Genomic DNA, 13,801 nt, shown 5'->3' with positions numbered 1-13,801 from the left:
ATTTGAATCACGGATTTATCAATTTTACTATATTTTTCTTTTGAGTATAAGCTTTCGTTTGTTTATTTGTTTATTTGTATAACAAATCACTTATTTTATTTTCATAGTATTTCGTCTCACGGCATAACTTGACAAACATTATTCCTGAAACTCACTAGGTCCATGACAATCTTTCTCCAATTTCTCGGACATCCCACATTCGCCAGATCACGCTCCACTTGATTTTGGTGTGATTCTTGACGTGTGGCTGGATTTTAAGACTCATACCAACTATATCGTAGACAAGGCCTTCAGAAGCCTGGGTCTTCTTTTCCGAATGACGAAGGACTTGAAGGACATCTACTGCGTGAAGAGTCTTTACTGTAGTTTGGGTCGATCTATCCTTGAATATGCTTTTGCGGTTTAGTTTCCATATTATTAAAACGGTTCTGATCGCATCAAAGCCATCTAACGGCGTTTTTTACGGTATTCTTTTCATTTAAACTGGCAAGACTCTTTTCGACTTCCCAGCTACGAAAACCGCTGCCGCCTGATCGACATCGACAAGCTGCAAGCCCGCAGGACCACCCGCAAGACGCAAGAGTTCTTTCGTCGCTGATCTGCTTTCATCAAGAATCCACTCTCCCGCACTTTTGGAAGTATTTAGCGTCCGACCCCGAGGTTTGAGGAATCGGGATTTTCAGCTCTTCGTTCCTGTTAGTCTGAACAATTATGGGGCCAACTCTGCAATAATTGGCGTCATTAAGACTTTTAACCGCTTCTCTGATCATTTTGATTTTGACGTTTTGAAGGATGTATTCCGAAGAAGAATCCTTAGTGTTCTAAGTTCAGTGTAGATTTGTATTTGTAGTTAGTCTCTTAATTTTTATAATATCATTTGAATCAATATATGATCTGTTGATTTAATAATAAATATATAAATAAATCTCTAGCTCGTCCCCGTCGATCGTGAACTTGTTATTACTGGACAAGCGGGTTTGGTCGGTCTCGGTTCCGCAGTTCAGCATATACTTCGTCTTGGACGTGTTTATCATCAATCAAATCCTTCCTGCTTCGCGTTTCAGTTTGCGGTAGATCTCCTTCCCCGCTACAGAAGATCTGCCGATTGTATCAATGTCTTCGGTAAAGCAGAAAAGTTGATTGGATCTGTTGAAAAACTTGCCCCGCATTTCTCCCACAACTCGTCGAATAACACCTTCTAGTACCACGTTGAACATCATGCAGGAAAGACCATCGCCTTGGCGAAGCGTGATTCGAATGAACTTGACAATTAACTCGAAATCTCGACACAGCACTGTGTTCCATCCATCGTCGCCTTGATCAGTCTAGTCAGCTTCTCGGAGAAGCCGTTCTCGTCCATGATTTTCCATAGCTCGTCCCGGTCGATCGTATGCGGCTTTTAAGTCGATGAATAGATGGTGCTTAGGGACCTGGTGTTCACGGAATTTTTGGAGGTTTTGCCGTAATGTGAAGATCCGTTCCGTCGTTGACCGTCCCTCCATGAAGCCGGCCTGGTGACTTCCTACGAATCTGTTTGCTTGAGGCGTTGGCCGGTGGAGTAGGATTCGGGACAGTACTTAGTAAGTGGCATTTCGGATCGCTCCACACTGATCGCTCGGTAATTCTCACAGTCCAATTTATCGCCCTTCTTGTAGATGGGGCATATTATCTCCTCCTTCCACTCCTCCGATAGCTGGCTTTGTCCCAGACCCGGACCATCAACCGGTGTAGGCATTCAGCCTACTTGTTCGGGCTCATTTTGATTCGTTGGCTACGCCGGCAATGTACCTTCCCCCACCGTTTTGATCTCCTGTATGTGCGCCGTTCAGGTGTTCATCGAATTGCTTCTTCCACCTTTTGATCACCTCACGATTGTCCGTCAAGATGCCGCCGTCCTTATCTCGGAACATTTTGGCTTGCGGCACGAAGCATTTGCGGGATGCGTTGAGTTTCTGATAAAACTTTCGCGTTTCTTGGGAACGATGCAGCTGCTCCATCTCCTCAAGCTCCTCCTCCTCCAGGCGGCGCCTTTTCTTCTGAAAAATTCGAACCTGCTGCTTCTGCCGCTGTCGATGATTTTCCACATTTCGACGGGTGCCTCTTTGCCCTACTGCCGCCCGCGTGGCATTCTCTTCGTCTATCACCTTCCTACACTCCTCGTCAAACCATTCGTTCCGTCGAGTTCGTTCCACATGACCAATAACGTTCTTCGCAGAACTGCTGATGACTGTCTTCATGGTATCCCAACAGTCCTCGAGAGTGGCTTCATCAAGCTCGCCATCTTTCGGCAGCGCTGCTTCGAGCGGTTGTAGGTAGTCTGCCGCAACCTCAGTTTGCTTTAGTCATGCGATATTTAACCAAGGCGAGCGTCGGTTTCGTATGTTGTTCAGTGCGGAGAGCTTTGGGCGCATCTTCTCCATCACTAGATAGGAGTTCACCATCACTAGATAGAAGTTTGACTCTATGTTGGCGCCTCGACAGGATCTGACGTCGATGATGTTCGAGAAATGCCGGCTGTCTATAAAACGTGGTGAATCTGTGTTTGCGTTTGGTTGGTAACCACAGGTGGTAAATCCCGGTTAACGGATTGTATTCCAAGGCACGGGCAGTGTTTGCGTTTGGTACGGTGATCTTTAAGTGTACAGGGTCCGGCAATTGAAGTGCTACATTGAAATAAACATATAAATTGATCAAAACAACAACTTTTTATTTCAATTTCTCTTGAAAACAAATTACTTTTTCAAAATTTACTGGTAAAGTTCGACTTGTTCGCCCTTGGGTTTAACCACTCGCCGCAGACGGTCGAGGAACGCATCGTATGAGGCCCGCAGGTGTTCTTGTTGTATTTTATCCCAGGTTGCCACGACATGTCGCTTCAGGACCTCCACACCGTCATGTTTCTTAGAGCAGACTTCGGTCTCCAACATACTTCAAACAGCTAAGTCCGTAGGGTTCAGGTCTGGTGAACTCGCCGGCCACTCGGGGCTCGAAATGAACCCTGGAAAATGTTGCTCAATCCAAAGTTGGGCTTTCTTCGCTTTGTGAGCCGGTGCCGAGTCCTGTTTGAATACCCAATCCCTGGAACCAAAATGTCGACGTGCCCACGGTTCAATGACATTCTGTAGAACTAGTTCCCGATATGTATTTTAGTTGATCTTCACTCCTTCAGGAAAAAAAACCAGGCCATCACAGGTGATTCCGGCCCAAACCATCACCGATGCTGTTTTCTGTCGCCGGGTGGCCGTCAGCAAATCGACATGGCTTCGTGATCTGTCTCGCAACCAAACTCTGTCGTTCTGCTTTTTCACGAACTGCTGTACGGTGAAGAGATTCTCGTCGGTAAACACGATATTCTTCAACCTTCCTTCCGCGGCCTTCTTCAGCAGAGCCTTCGCTCTTTTTACCCGTTCTTGTTTCTGCTTCACCGTAAGGTCTTGAACCTTTTGGATCTTTTAGGGTTGGTCTGAAGTTCATCTTTCAGGATCTAACGGAGACTTCGATCCGATATGTTAAGATCCTGTGCCAATTTAGTGGCACTACGACGAAGATTTCTCTTAAGGCGCTTCTTGACGATCTTCGCCATGGCAAGTGTCACCACAGTAAGTCGGCGTCCCCCACCATACCATTTTTTGGCACTTCCGGTCTCCAAGTACTTTTAAGCTGTACGGTATACAAAGCTTCTGCACACACTTAAACCGGACAGCTCACGAACTATGTCCTTCTGCCGTTTGCCAGCTGAGAGCAAGGCAACCACAGCGCTATGTTTATGTTCGAGATCCATTTTTCCGGATAACACCTGTTTACAAAAGTAACACTTACATCTGTAGTGGCCTGACGCCAGACAGCCATGTTTTTAGACCCGCTTCTTTTCTTTTTCAGAGCTACAACAATCGTCGACTGCTCTCGTCAATTCTGTTTTCTTAACTGACGTTCTTTCTGCTCGTCATCACGCATGCACGAGACTCGCCCGAATAGGATTAGTTCACCAACACTTGCAACTGTTTTTGCTCTTCAACCGCTTTCGCTATACGTACGGAATATCGTATTCTCAATTTTCTCACTTATCGACCATATTCACAAACACACGCTTAGGCTGCGCTCTCTAGAACTTATTTGTCAAAGTGTAACGACGCATAACGTTTACGCTTATTTCTTTTAGGGCACTTTCCAATGGTTTAATGCTACGTTAACTCTGGGCTCGTATTATTTTACGCTTTATATTCTGTCCTGATCTCTACATCCGCCTCCTTGCCCACTCTTGAAATTTAAAAGTCTTGGGAAAAAATCAGCTGATATTCCTTTTTATTCTCAATCAATAGCATTGGGCATCTTTGAATTACTTTTATTGATATTAGTTAAAAATTCATGTATGATCCTTTTATTTTTATTTTACCTACCAATTAGGTTCCGATAAAACTTATTTATTTTTTAAACGTTAGCTTTTTTCATATTTTTTATTAATAAAACAACATTTTTAAAAAGTATTTGGAAGTAATTGGAAAACTTATATGATAACATATCTCTCAATCATGCCTTTTCTGTAATCTCAAGTTTCATTGTTGTTGCTCTTCGCTTAAGCTAATATTGATATCAGAATTGTAGATTTAGAAACTATTTCTTCGGGGTCAGAACATTCAGTGATTGCTAGTTTAAAATTCTTAATTTCTCGAAGTGTCATTCTTCAGGATACGGATAACCATCAGCGGTTGATTTCTCATCAAAACCATTATTCTTAAAAAAAACCCTAATTTGCCTAGAATCTTCTTTTTCGGATCTTGTTACAATCCATCATAATTTCACCTAATATTGAATTTGAAAAAGAATATATCAAACGTTCAATAAACGTTTTCAATCAATTAACACATGGATCAACAAATGTGTAAGGGAGTTTTCTTTTTTTTTTTTAACACAATCTTCTTTCTAAATTCTTGAGTAATTTTTATCGATTCAACATTTGATTGATTGATTTTATCAAAAGCTTCACAGTGTCCGTTTGTCGATTATTAATTTTCATTTCCCGATTTATGAGCTAACCATGTTGATTCGCATTGTTAAATCCATGTTTATAATAAACATAATACGAAGATGTTTCTTATTTCTTATTCTAAATCTTAGCTTCTAAACCTCCATTTTTTTATTTCGTGTTTCAAATTTTCAACAAGATTTTTTAAATTACGATTACTTAAAAAATATTTAGTTCTCCAAATTCAAATGAATGATTTTTTTCCAAATTTCCCAGTTTTATACTTTGGATTTTTAATTGTGTGTTATCATTTTCTTAAACTTAATTCTTAATTTTTTTAATTTCCTAATTCTGAATTTTCGTTTGTAAATTTCTTATAACAAAAAAAAATTCATTTCAAATTTTTCCATTTTGATTGAAAAAGTTTTCAATGGCACGATTTTAAATTCGAATTCCGTATTTACAATAAAAATTCAGATAAACATTTAGAGTTTCCGATTTGTTTTTAATTTGGTGGTCAAAGTCTTTCCTCTATCGATTTTTAATTCAAAATCTTGAATTTTGATTTGTCATTTTCTGTTTCTTATTTCAATTTCAATTTCGAAGTTTTTTCTATTTCTTAACCCCCATATTGTAGTTTCTCGTTAAAAGATATCCGTTTTGCAACTCCCTTTTTCAAGTTCCCAATAACAAATTTCGAATTAATATTTCAATTTTCCATTTTTTATATAAAGAAGTTCTCACGTTCATTAAACATCCTATTAAAATGCTAAAAAAATACTAAATTTTTCTTAGTCGGAACTTTTTAGAACAATGATGTTCATACTCCGATTTTTCTAAACATCGATAATTACCGAAGCATGGATCATTCCAATCTAGTTGTTCAAAAAGTTTATTATCATTTATAAATTTCATCTCTTTCGTCAATTTTAATTTTCAGGTTTGTCAAACAGAAGTATCTATGATTTCTTACTTGAAAATTTCTTGATTTCAAAGCTGTTATTTCAATTTCAACTTTTTTTTTGTTTTTGAATTTTCCAATTTCTGAACTCTGAACATGTTTTGATTTTACATTTGAAGTTTACCTATTTCTGTTGTTTAAAAACGTTTCCATCACCATTCCAAATTCAAAGATATCCGTATTGCTATTTTTTATTTACAATTTTTTTTTTAAAGAAAATTCCAATTCCACATTTCTAGTTTTTCTTTTTTTTTTTAATGTTGAACAAAGTTTTCCATTTGACAATTTTCATTTACAATTTTTTACTTTCATTATTTCCGTTTGTAGATCAATAATTTTAATTTCCCGATTTAAGAGCTAACCATGTTGATTCGCATTGTTAAAAAACATTTTTTTATTTCTTATTATAAATCATAGCTTCTCAGTCTCCACTTTTGAATTTCGTTTTTGAAATTTTCAGTAGAAAATTCAGATTTTCAAACTGCGATTACTTAAAAAATATTTCGTTTTCCAAATTCAATTTTAAGTTTTTTTCTCAAATTCCCCAGTTTTTATATTTTGGATTTTCAATCGTGTACCATCATTTTCTGTTATTTTTTTCTTAATTTTTTTTTATTTCCTGATTCTAGATTTACGTTTGTAAATTTCTTATAACAAAAATATAAAACGGTTCTCATTTCGATTTTTTTTTTATTTTGATTGAAAAAGTTTTCAATTGCACGATTCGAAATTCAAATTTCGTATTTACGATAAAAATTCAAATAAACATTTACAGTTTCCTATTTGTTTTTAATTTGCTGGACGGAGTCTTTCATTTATCGATTCTAAATTTAGAATTTATTATTTCGATTGTGAAATTTTTCTATTTCTAAATTCTGATATTGTTATTTCTCGTTCAAAATCACTAGTAACATATTTCAACTCCACTTACAAAGTTTTCTATTTTTGTGTGTCCATTTCATAATGTTCAATTTGTAATTGTGTACAACCAAATTTCACATTCCAGTTTACATGTTTTAATAAACCCTATTTAATTGATTTCAAGCTTCACAATTTTCCAAGTCCATTTTTTTTATTGAAAGATATCCGATTTGCAACTCCCTTTTCAAGTTTCCAATAAAAAATTTCGAAATAATATTTCAATTTTCCATTTTTTTATATTTTATGCACACGTTCATTAAACATCCTATAAAAATTCTAAAATAATGCTTAAAATTTCTTAGTCGGAACTTTTTAAAAGAAATAATGCTCAAATTCCAATTTTTTTTAAACATCGATAATTTCCTAAGCATGGATCATTACAATGTAGTTGTTCAAAAAGTTTCTTAGTATTTATAATTTTATCTCTTTCGTCAATTTGAATTTTCAGATTGGTCAGACAGAAATATTTATGATTTCTTACTTGAAAATATCTTAGTTTCAAAGCTGTTATTTCAATGTCAACTTTTTTTTTTTATTTTCCAATTTCAGAGTTCACGTTTTGCATTACAATCTTATGTTTAAATACATGTTACATGTTTCGATTTTATATTTGAAGTTTATCTATTTCTGTTGTTTGAAAACTTTTCCATCACCATTCCTAATTCAAATTTCGCATTAGGTAGCCGTCTTGCCATTCTTTAGTTATTTTTGGTTGATTATTAAAATTTCTAAATTTTCGTTTTGAAATCCTCGATTCCAGATTCCAAGTAAAATAATTCGTTTTTACATTTCAAGTTTTCAATTTTTATATTGATTTATAATTTCTATTTAACGAATTCTAAATTTCAATTTGGTATGCAAGTTTAAAATCTTCCAATTTCTAAAATTTTTGTTTTTCCGTTTCCGTACAATCTCGATTTTTTGTTTTATTTTTGAAAATGTTATCCATTTTGGGATCTTTTATAAACAATTTTGTTAGACTGATTTCCACTTACTGATTAATATTTTCTAATGACAGTACACGTTTTCTAATATCCACTTTTTTAACAATTCAATACTTAAATTTCGTAAATTCGATTCAAAGATATTCGTTTTGCGTTTCCCGTTTCATACTTCCTAAAACAAAACCAATAATACATCACAGTTTTTCAGTTTTTTTTTTATTTGTTTGCTAAAAGTTTTACGATTGTTAATTGTATCTTTAATTTTCACACGTTTAAAAAAAAATTTCTATAACCGATATAGAAGCTTCATCATGTTCCAACTTCAAATTTTCAATTTAGAAATAGAGTTTTCTTCATTTTATCTAAACTTTGCTCGAATGGAACTTTTCAGAAAAACGATATTCATATGCTCTCTAACCATTCCATATTTTTTCCAAAAAGTAATAATCACCAATTATTACAGTTCATTTGTTTTAAAAGTTAATTGTTCTAGAAAAAAAATAATAGTGTTTTTCACAATTTTCTCTTTTTCGTCAGTTTGTTTTTTTTTATTATAAAAATCAGTTTTTTTTTTGCGTACAGCTTAATGATTTCGTTTAAATTCTCGTTTGCGTTTTCAACCTTTTTCAAAAATTCATATTTCATATTATCTGTTTATTCACCTTCAGCTTTCTCCAAAATTTCTCGGTTTTCTAAAATCGTTTATTCAAATGATTTATTTTCTTTTGTTTTTTTTTAAGTATCGAGGTGAATCGAATTAAAAACTTCCGCTTAGATTCTCAACATCACATGTAATAAAATTTTGAATTGTGACTCTCTGTTTGGTCAAACTCTATTTTCCTTTGATAATTTCTCGGTTTTTAAAAGCGTCTGAAAAATATAGTTTTGTTTATTTATTTTTTGCAATCATATAAATGATAATCGAATTTTTAATTTCGTTTGAATTTTCATTCGGAACAATTCTCTTTTGGTAATTTCTCGGTTTCAAAAATCTTTAAAAAAATTCTTATTTATTGTTATAATTGTGTACTGCAATATAAATTTTCATTTCAAGTTGTTTGAATCGAAATTTTAATTTAAAAAAAAGTTATAATTTTTCGTTTAGTTAAAATATTGAATACAAAATCTCGTTTTCATTTTTCGCATCTTTCGATACAAGCTCAAAATTGGTTAATTTTTTTTTCTAGTAACCGCCATTTTCTTTGATACTTTCTCGCTTTCAAAAATTGTTTCCAAAAAAATGTATTTTTCTATTTTAATTTGCGTTTTGAAAAACATTATAATCGAAAATTAAAATTTTCAATACCAATTGCAAAAAAACCCAAATTATTCATCCTTGTTGGATGCCGCCATCTTTCACAAAAGTTTTTCTCGAAAGATTCCTTTATTTAAGTTTTGAACTATTTCAGCATTCTCAACTTAAAATCACATCTTGTCACAAATATTGCACTATTCCACTGAAAACTTACATTTCGGAAACACTGCGCCAATGTAGTGGCCTGACGCCAGACAGCCATGTTTTTAGACCCGCTTCTTTTCTTTTTCAGAGCTACAACAATCGTCGACTGCTCTCGTCAATTCTGTTTTCTTAACTGACGTTCTTTCTGCTCGTCATCACGCATGCACGAGACTCGCCCGAATAGGATTAGTTCACCAACACTTGCAACTGTTTTTGCTCTTCAACCGCTTTCGCTATACGTACGGAATATCGTATTCTCAATTTTCTCACTTATCGACCATATTCACAAACACACGCTTAGGCTGCGCTCTCTAGAACTTATTTGTCAAAGTGTAACGACGCATAACGTTTACGCTTATTTCTTTTAGGGCACTTTCCAATGGTTTAATGCTACGTTAACTATGGGCTCGTATTATTTTACGCTTTATATTCTGTCCTGATCTCTACAACATCCAATGATTGCTAAGACTTAATGTAAATAAAGCGACGACGGGTCGTTCAAAACTGTTTCGTGTGCAACGAAATAATTAGTGTTGAAGTAATGTAGCAGTTCAATTGCCAGACCCTGTACATCAAAACAGCGCAACAATATATGTTGCTACAAAAATGTTTGCTGGGTAACGAAAAGAGCCATGTTCACTGTTTACTCTTGGGTTTGAACTTGCAACCCTCAGCTAAAATCCATAGAAACGAAAGAGTTATTGCGTAAAATGTAGTGCAACGCATTAGTATGCGAAAAAAATTTCAGCTAAGTTCAGCAGTTCAGCAAGCCATGACGCAAGGCTTCCAGTGATCCATAAAATATTTAGGATGCGGAATGATCTTTAGGGAAGAATGACCCTGGTTGGTAAACTCCTTTGAAAAAAAAAAAAATAAATTGCTGAATGATCTGATTGATTGAGGATTGAAGAGGATCAATATTGGTAGAGGTTCAAGTGTTTCAAGTACCGGTTCTGAATTCCGAATTTCGAAGAGGTCTCTCACTCCCTGCCATGATGGTAGGTATTTGTAACATCAAGGCGCCCTGCAGTTTGATCTTGAGGTTTTGTAGCTTCTTATTGCCGAGCAAATATTTTGAATCTACCCTGTTTTACATATAAAAATTGAACTTAACTAATTTTATTTGCTCAAAAATTAAAACTGTGTCTACGCCACTGTCCCTCCGCCAGCATCCACTGCAAATTTCGAGCCCAGCCAAAATGACGCGACGTTTTTCCGGAAAAAGTTACAAGCACTACCAGCATTGTTTGCAGCCAACTTGCTGATACTTGCTGGCAAGGAAAAGCGTAACACCCGAATAAATATGTTTGCATATTAACAGCGTTGATTTTTATGCAAATTTTCGGATATATTTAAATTTCATTACCACCACCAGACAGTGTTCATTTTTTTTCCTTTTCTTCGGTAGCTCATCAACCCTTTTTTCTTCGGAATCGCATCTCACCCGATCAAAAATGATAGGGTAAGAAAACACTGGTACTTTGTCTGTCATTGATTCGGTCTCCGGGCGTCTTAGCGATCAACCCTTTCGGAAGACTTTTTCTCGGTTCCTAAATTTTGTACCAACTAGGACCCGTTTTGATACCGGCCGCGCCGAATCAAGGAAAAAGAGGGCTTCCCCTTGTTTGGAAGGATGCAATGATTGATGATCGAGTATTAAAAAGTCATCATCCTGTTCAGCGGATACAAAATGTGCTACAAAGATGAATGAGTGAGTGACTATGAAAGATGAATCGGAAACAACGAGGGAACAAAACTGATGAAAGGGGTTGATTGGTAAATGACTTCCAAAAATTATGCAAACTACAATGTTCATCGAGCATCGACGGAAAACAACCCTGAGCCAAAGCACTTCTTATCGTTTGTTGTGTGTTTTGTTTTGTTTTTTTTTGCATTTTTTGTTCCCATTAAGGTTGGGTTTAAGCGTTTTTCGAAACTTCACACACACACCGGTCGGCGGTCGATGAGTTTATGCAAATATTGTACCAGTGATTAATTCTGTTTGCATACAATTTTCGGTAGCTTTTGACTGGCAGCTAGTCGAAATCCAGCCAGACAGCCAACAGGGAACAGGTCCTACTTCTCGTGGGAAAACCTGTCGGGATGGGAAATCGGCGATGGGAAATTTGGCAAGGTGTTGCTGCCGGCTAACTGGCTGGTGAAGACTTAGGCTTAGGGAGATTTCACTTTTTGCATAAATAGGTATTTTCAGCAAGTGATTAATCGATGTCATTGGAAATTAACGGCTAATGTCATGTGATTCGAAAAATGGTGGAATGCAAGGATACTCTTTATTGAGCTCTTTTCCAGTTTTCAATGCGCTTTCGAATTGTGCTACTGTTATTTAGTTTGTGAGGAATAGTTAATTGTGAATCAATTCATTTTTATCTATCCAATCAAGAAAGTGGATTTTTTTTAAACATTCTTGTGTCAGAGATGAAATTCTTCAATTCTTCTATGCGACTTTTGGTTACTTGGGATGTAGTACATCGCTTCTGATGGACATGAGCCCTTATAAGATAGGTTTAACCTAAGGTTGCCAAATTTTTTTCAACACGTATCCTGGCTGGACAAATCCTAGCAAATTGATTATAAAACCTAGCAAAATCCGGTGTCCATTCCGAAATTGATTACAAAATATCCGGACAATATCCAAGCATTTTTTTAATAACCCAGAAATTACTCAACAAAATTTAAAAAAAATTGAAAAAATGTAAATGTAATGTAAAAACATCAAAAATGATTTTTGAATTTTTTAATCACATTTACAATCGCGAAAACACATACAATTAGAGATATCCGGAGTACATCGTGTCTTATTTCGACCTAAAATTGATGAAAATTCCGATTTCATATCATTGAGGTTAGAGTGTCCATTTCCCGGCCGTTTTAGCGTTCCCGGGAATCGGGAAATCTGACAATCCTTTTCCCGGGAATTCCCGGGATCCCGGGAAAAATTGAAAATGAAGATTTCAACATGAAGCTCTTATCCATCTTCTGCGTACAAATCTTTATCAATATGTTTTTTTTTTTAAAAATCAAGGTAGTAGCATTGCAAAACATTTAAAACATTTTTAATGCCTCAAAAATTCAATAAGCAAACTCAAGACCCAAAAACAAAATACTTTGCAAAAATGCAAAAATATGAAATAAAAGAAAAAGATTTTTTATTATCGATTGAAGTTAGTTAGCTAGACTTCAGGTTATTCATCAAATATCGTTTATTTTCAAATAACTATCCATTTGTTTCACATTATGTCATTTTTTTGCTAAAGAATTTGCTACTGTTAGGTAACAGTTTCTGAAACGGAAGTTCTAAATGATGAGTGTTGCAAAATTGAAAATTTATATACTTCCGTAGCGTTTCATTATTGAAATTGTTTGATTTTTTTTTGGATTCTTTGTCGTTTTTCACTTTTACATTAAGTTTTCTATCGGAAAAACTTTTTTTTTTTTATAAAATTCAATGTATTAACCAGATTTAAGAAAAAAAAATATTAGAGACTGAACCATCAAGATATAACTATCATTTTCCTTGCTCAATCCGACCCATTTTTTTTTTATTCAGATCGTGTAAATTTTTAGTAATTTAGCACTATTTATTGGCTTCGGGAATTCCCGGGATTTTTTAAGCGTTTCCCGGGATTCGGGAATTCCCGAATTTGTCAAATTCCCGGGAATTCTCGACCGGGAAATCCCGGGTAGGACACTCTAATTGAGGATCGTTTTTCATTTCTTAGATTGAAATTTTTAAATAAATGAATTTAAAGTTTGAGAGTAGAGTAGTTGTGCTCAGTGTAACGAATAGCTTAAAATAAAAATCGATTTATCTCACATTTGGTCCTCAATATGGCGAAATTCTATGATTTAGTACTAAAATTAGTCAAACTATATTTATCTTCAAAATAATTTTATCACTTATTAATAGAAATATATGTAATTGAACAGGAAAGTAATTTCTGAACCAAAACTTAATGATTCTCATGAAATTATAGTAAGAAAAGCATAGTTTAAAAACTTTTGAGAAACTTTTTTAGTAACCATCTGTAATCTGTTATTCTAACCAGTTTTATTGTTAAAATATGAGCTCATACCACTCAAAAGTATTTCAATACAACTTCAGCAAAACGAGTTATGTTTGTTGCAAAACATCTATATTTATATTTATATCTATATAAGGGATATTTATATCTATATAAGGGATTTTTTCACTTTTAGCTCGGTTTTTTAAGACCACAAAAAACATAATCAAAATTTAAAAAAGCATCTAATAGAACGAATTAGGACGATTTTAAAATAAAATATATAAAAATGAATGTTTGCCTGTCTGTTCCCTAGACTCGAAAACTACTGAATTGATCGATTTGGAATTTGGTATGTAAGAGTTTTAGGGGTAGGATATGGTTTCTAAAATACTTTAAAATCGCTCCGACGTCAAAAAGGCCCCCATAGAAAATTAATAAAAATACGACACAATTCGAACAATTTCCGGAAACTTCTGAACCGATCAATGTGAAATTTGATGTGAAGCTCTATTCAAGACCGGAAATGGT

The sequence above is a fragment of the Uranotaenia lowii genome, chromosome 1, assembly GCF_029784155.1.
Source record: "Uranotaenia lowii strain MFRU-FL chromosome 1, ASM2978415v1, whole genome shotgun sequence".
Lineage (NCBI taxonomy): Eukaryota > Metazoa > Arthropoda > Insecta > Diptera > Culicidae > Uranotaenia > Uranotaenia lowii.
Note: the sequence above shows the minus strand (reverse complement) of the source record.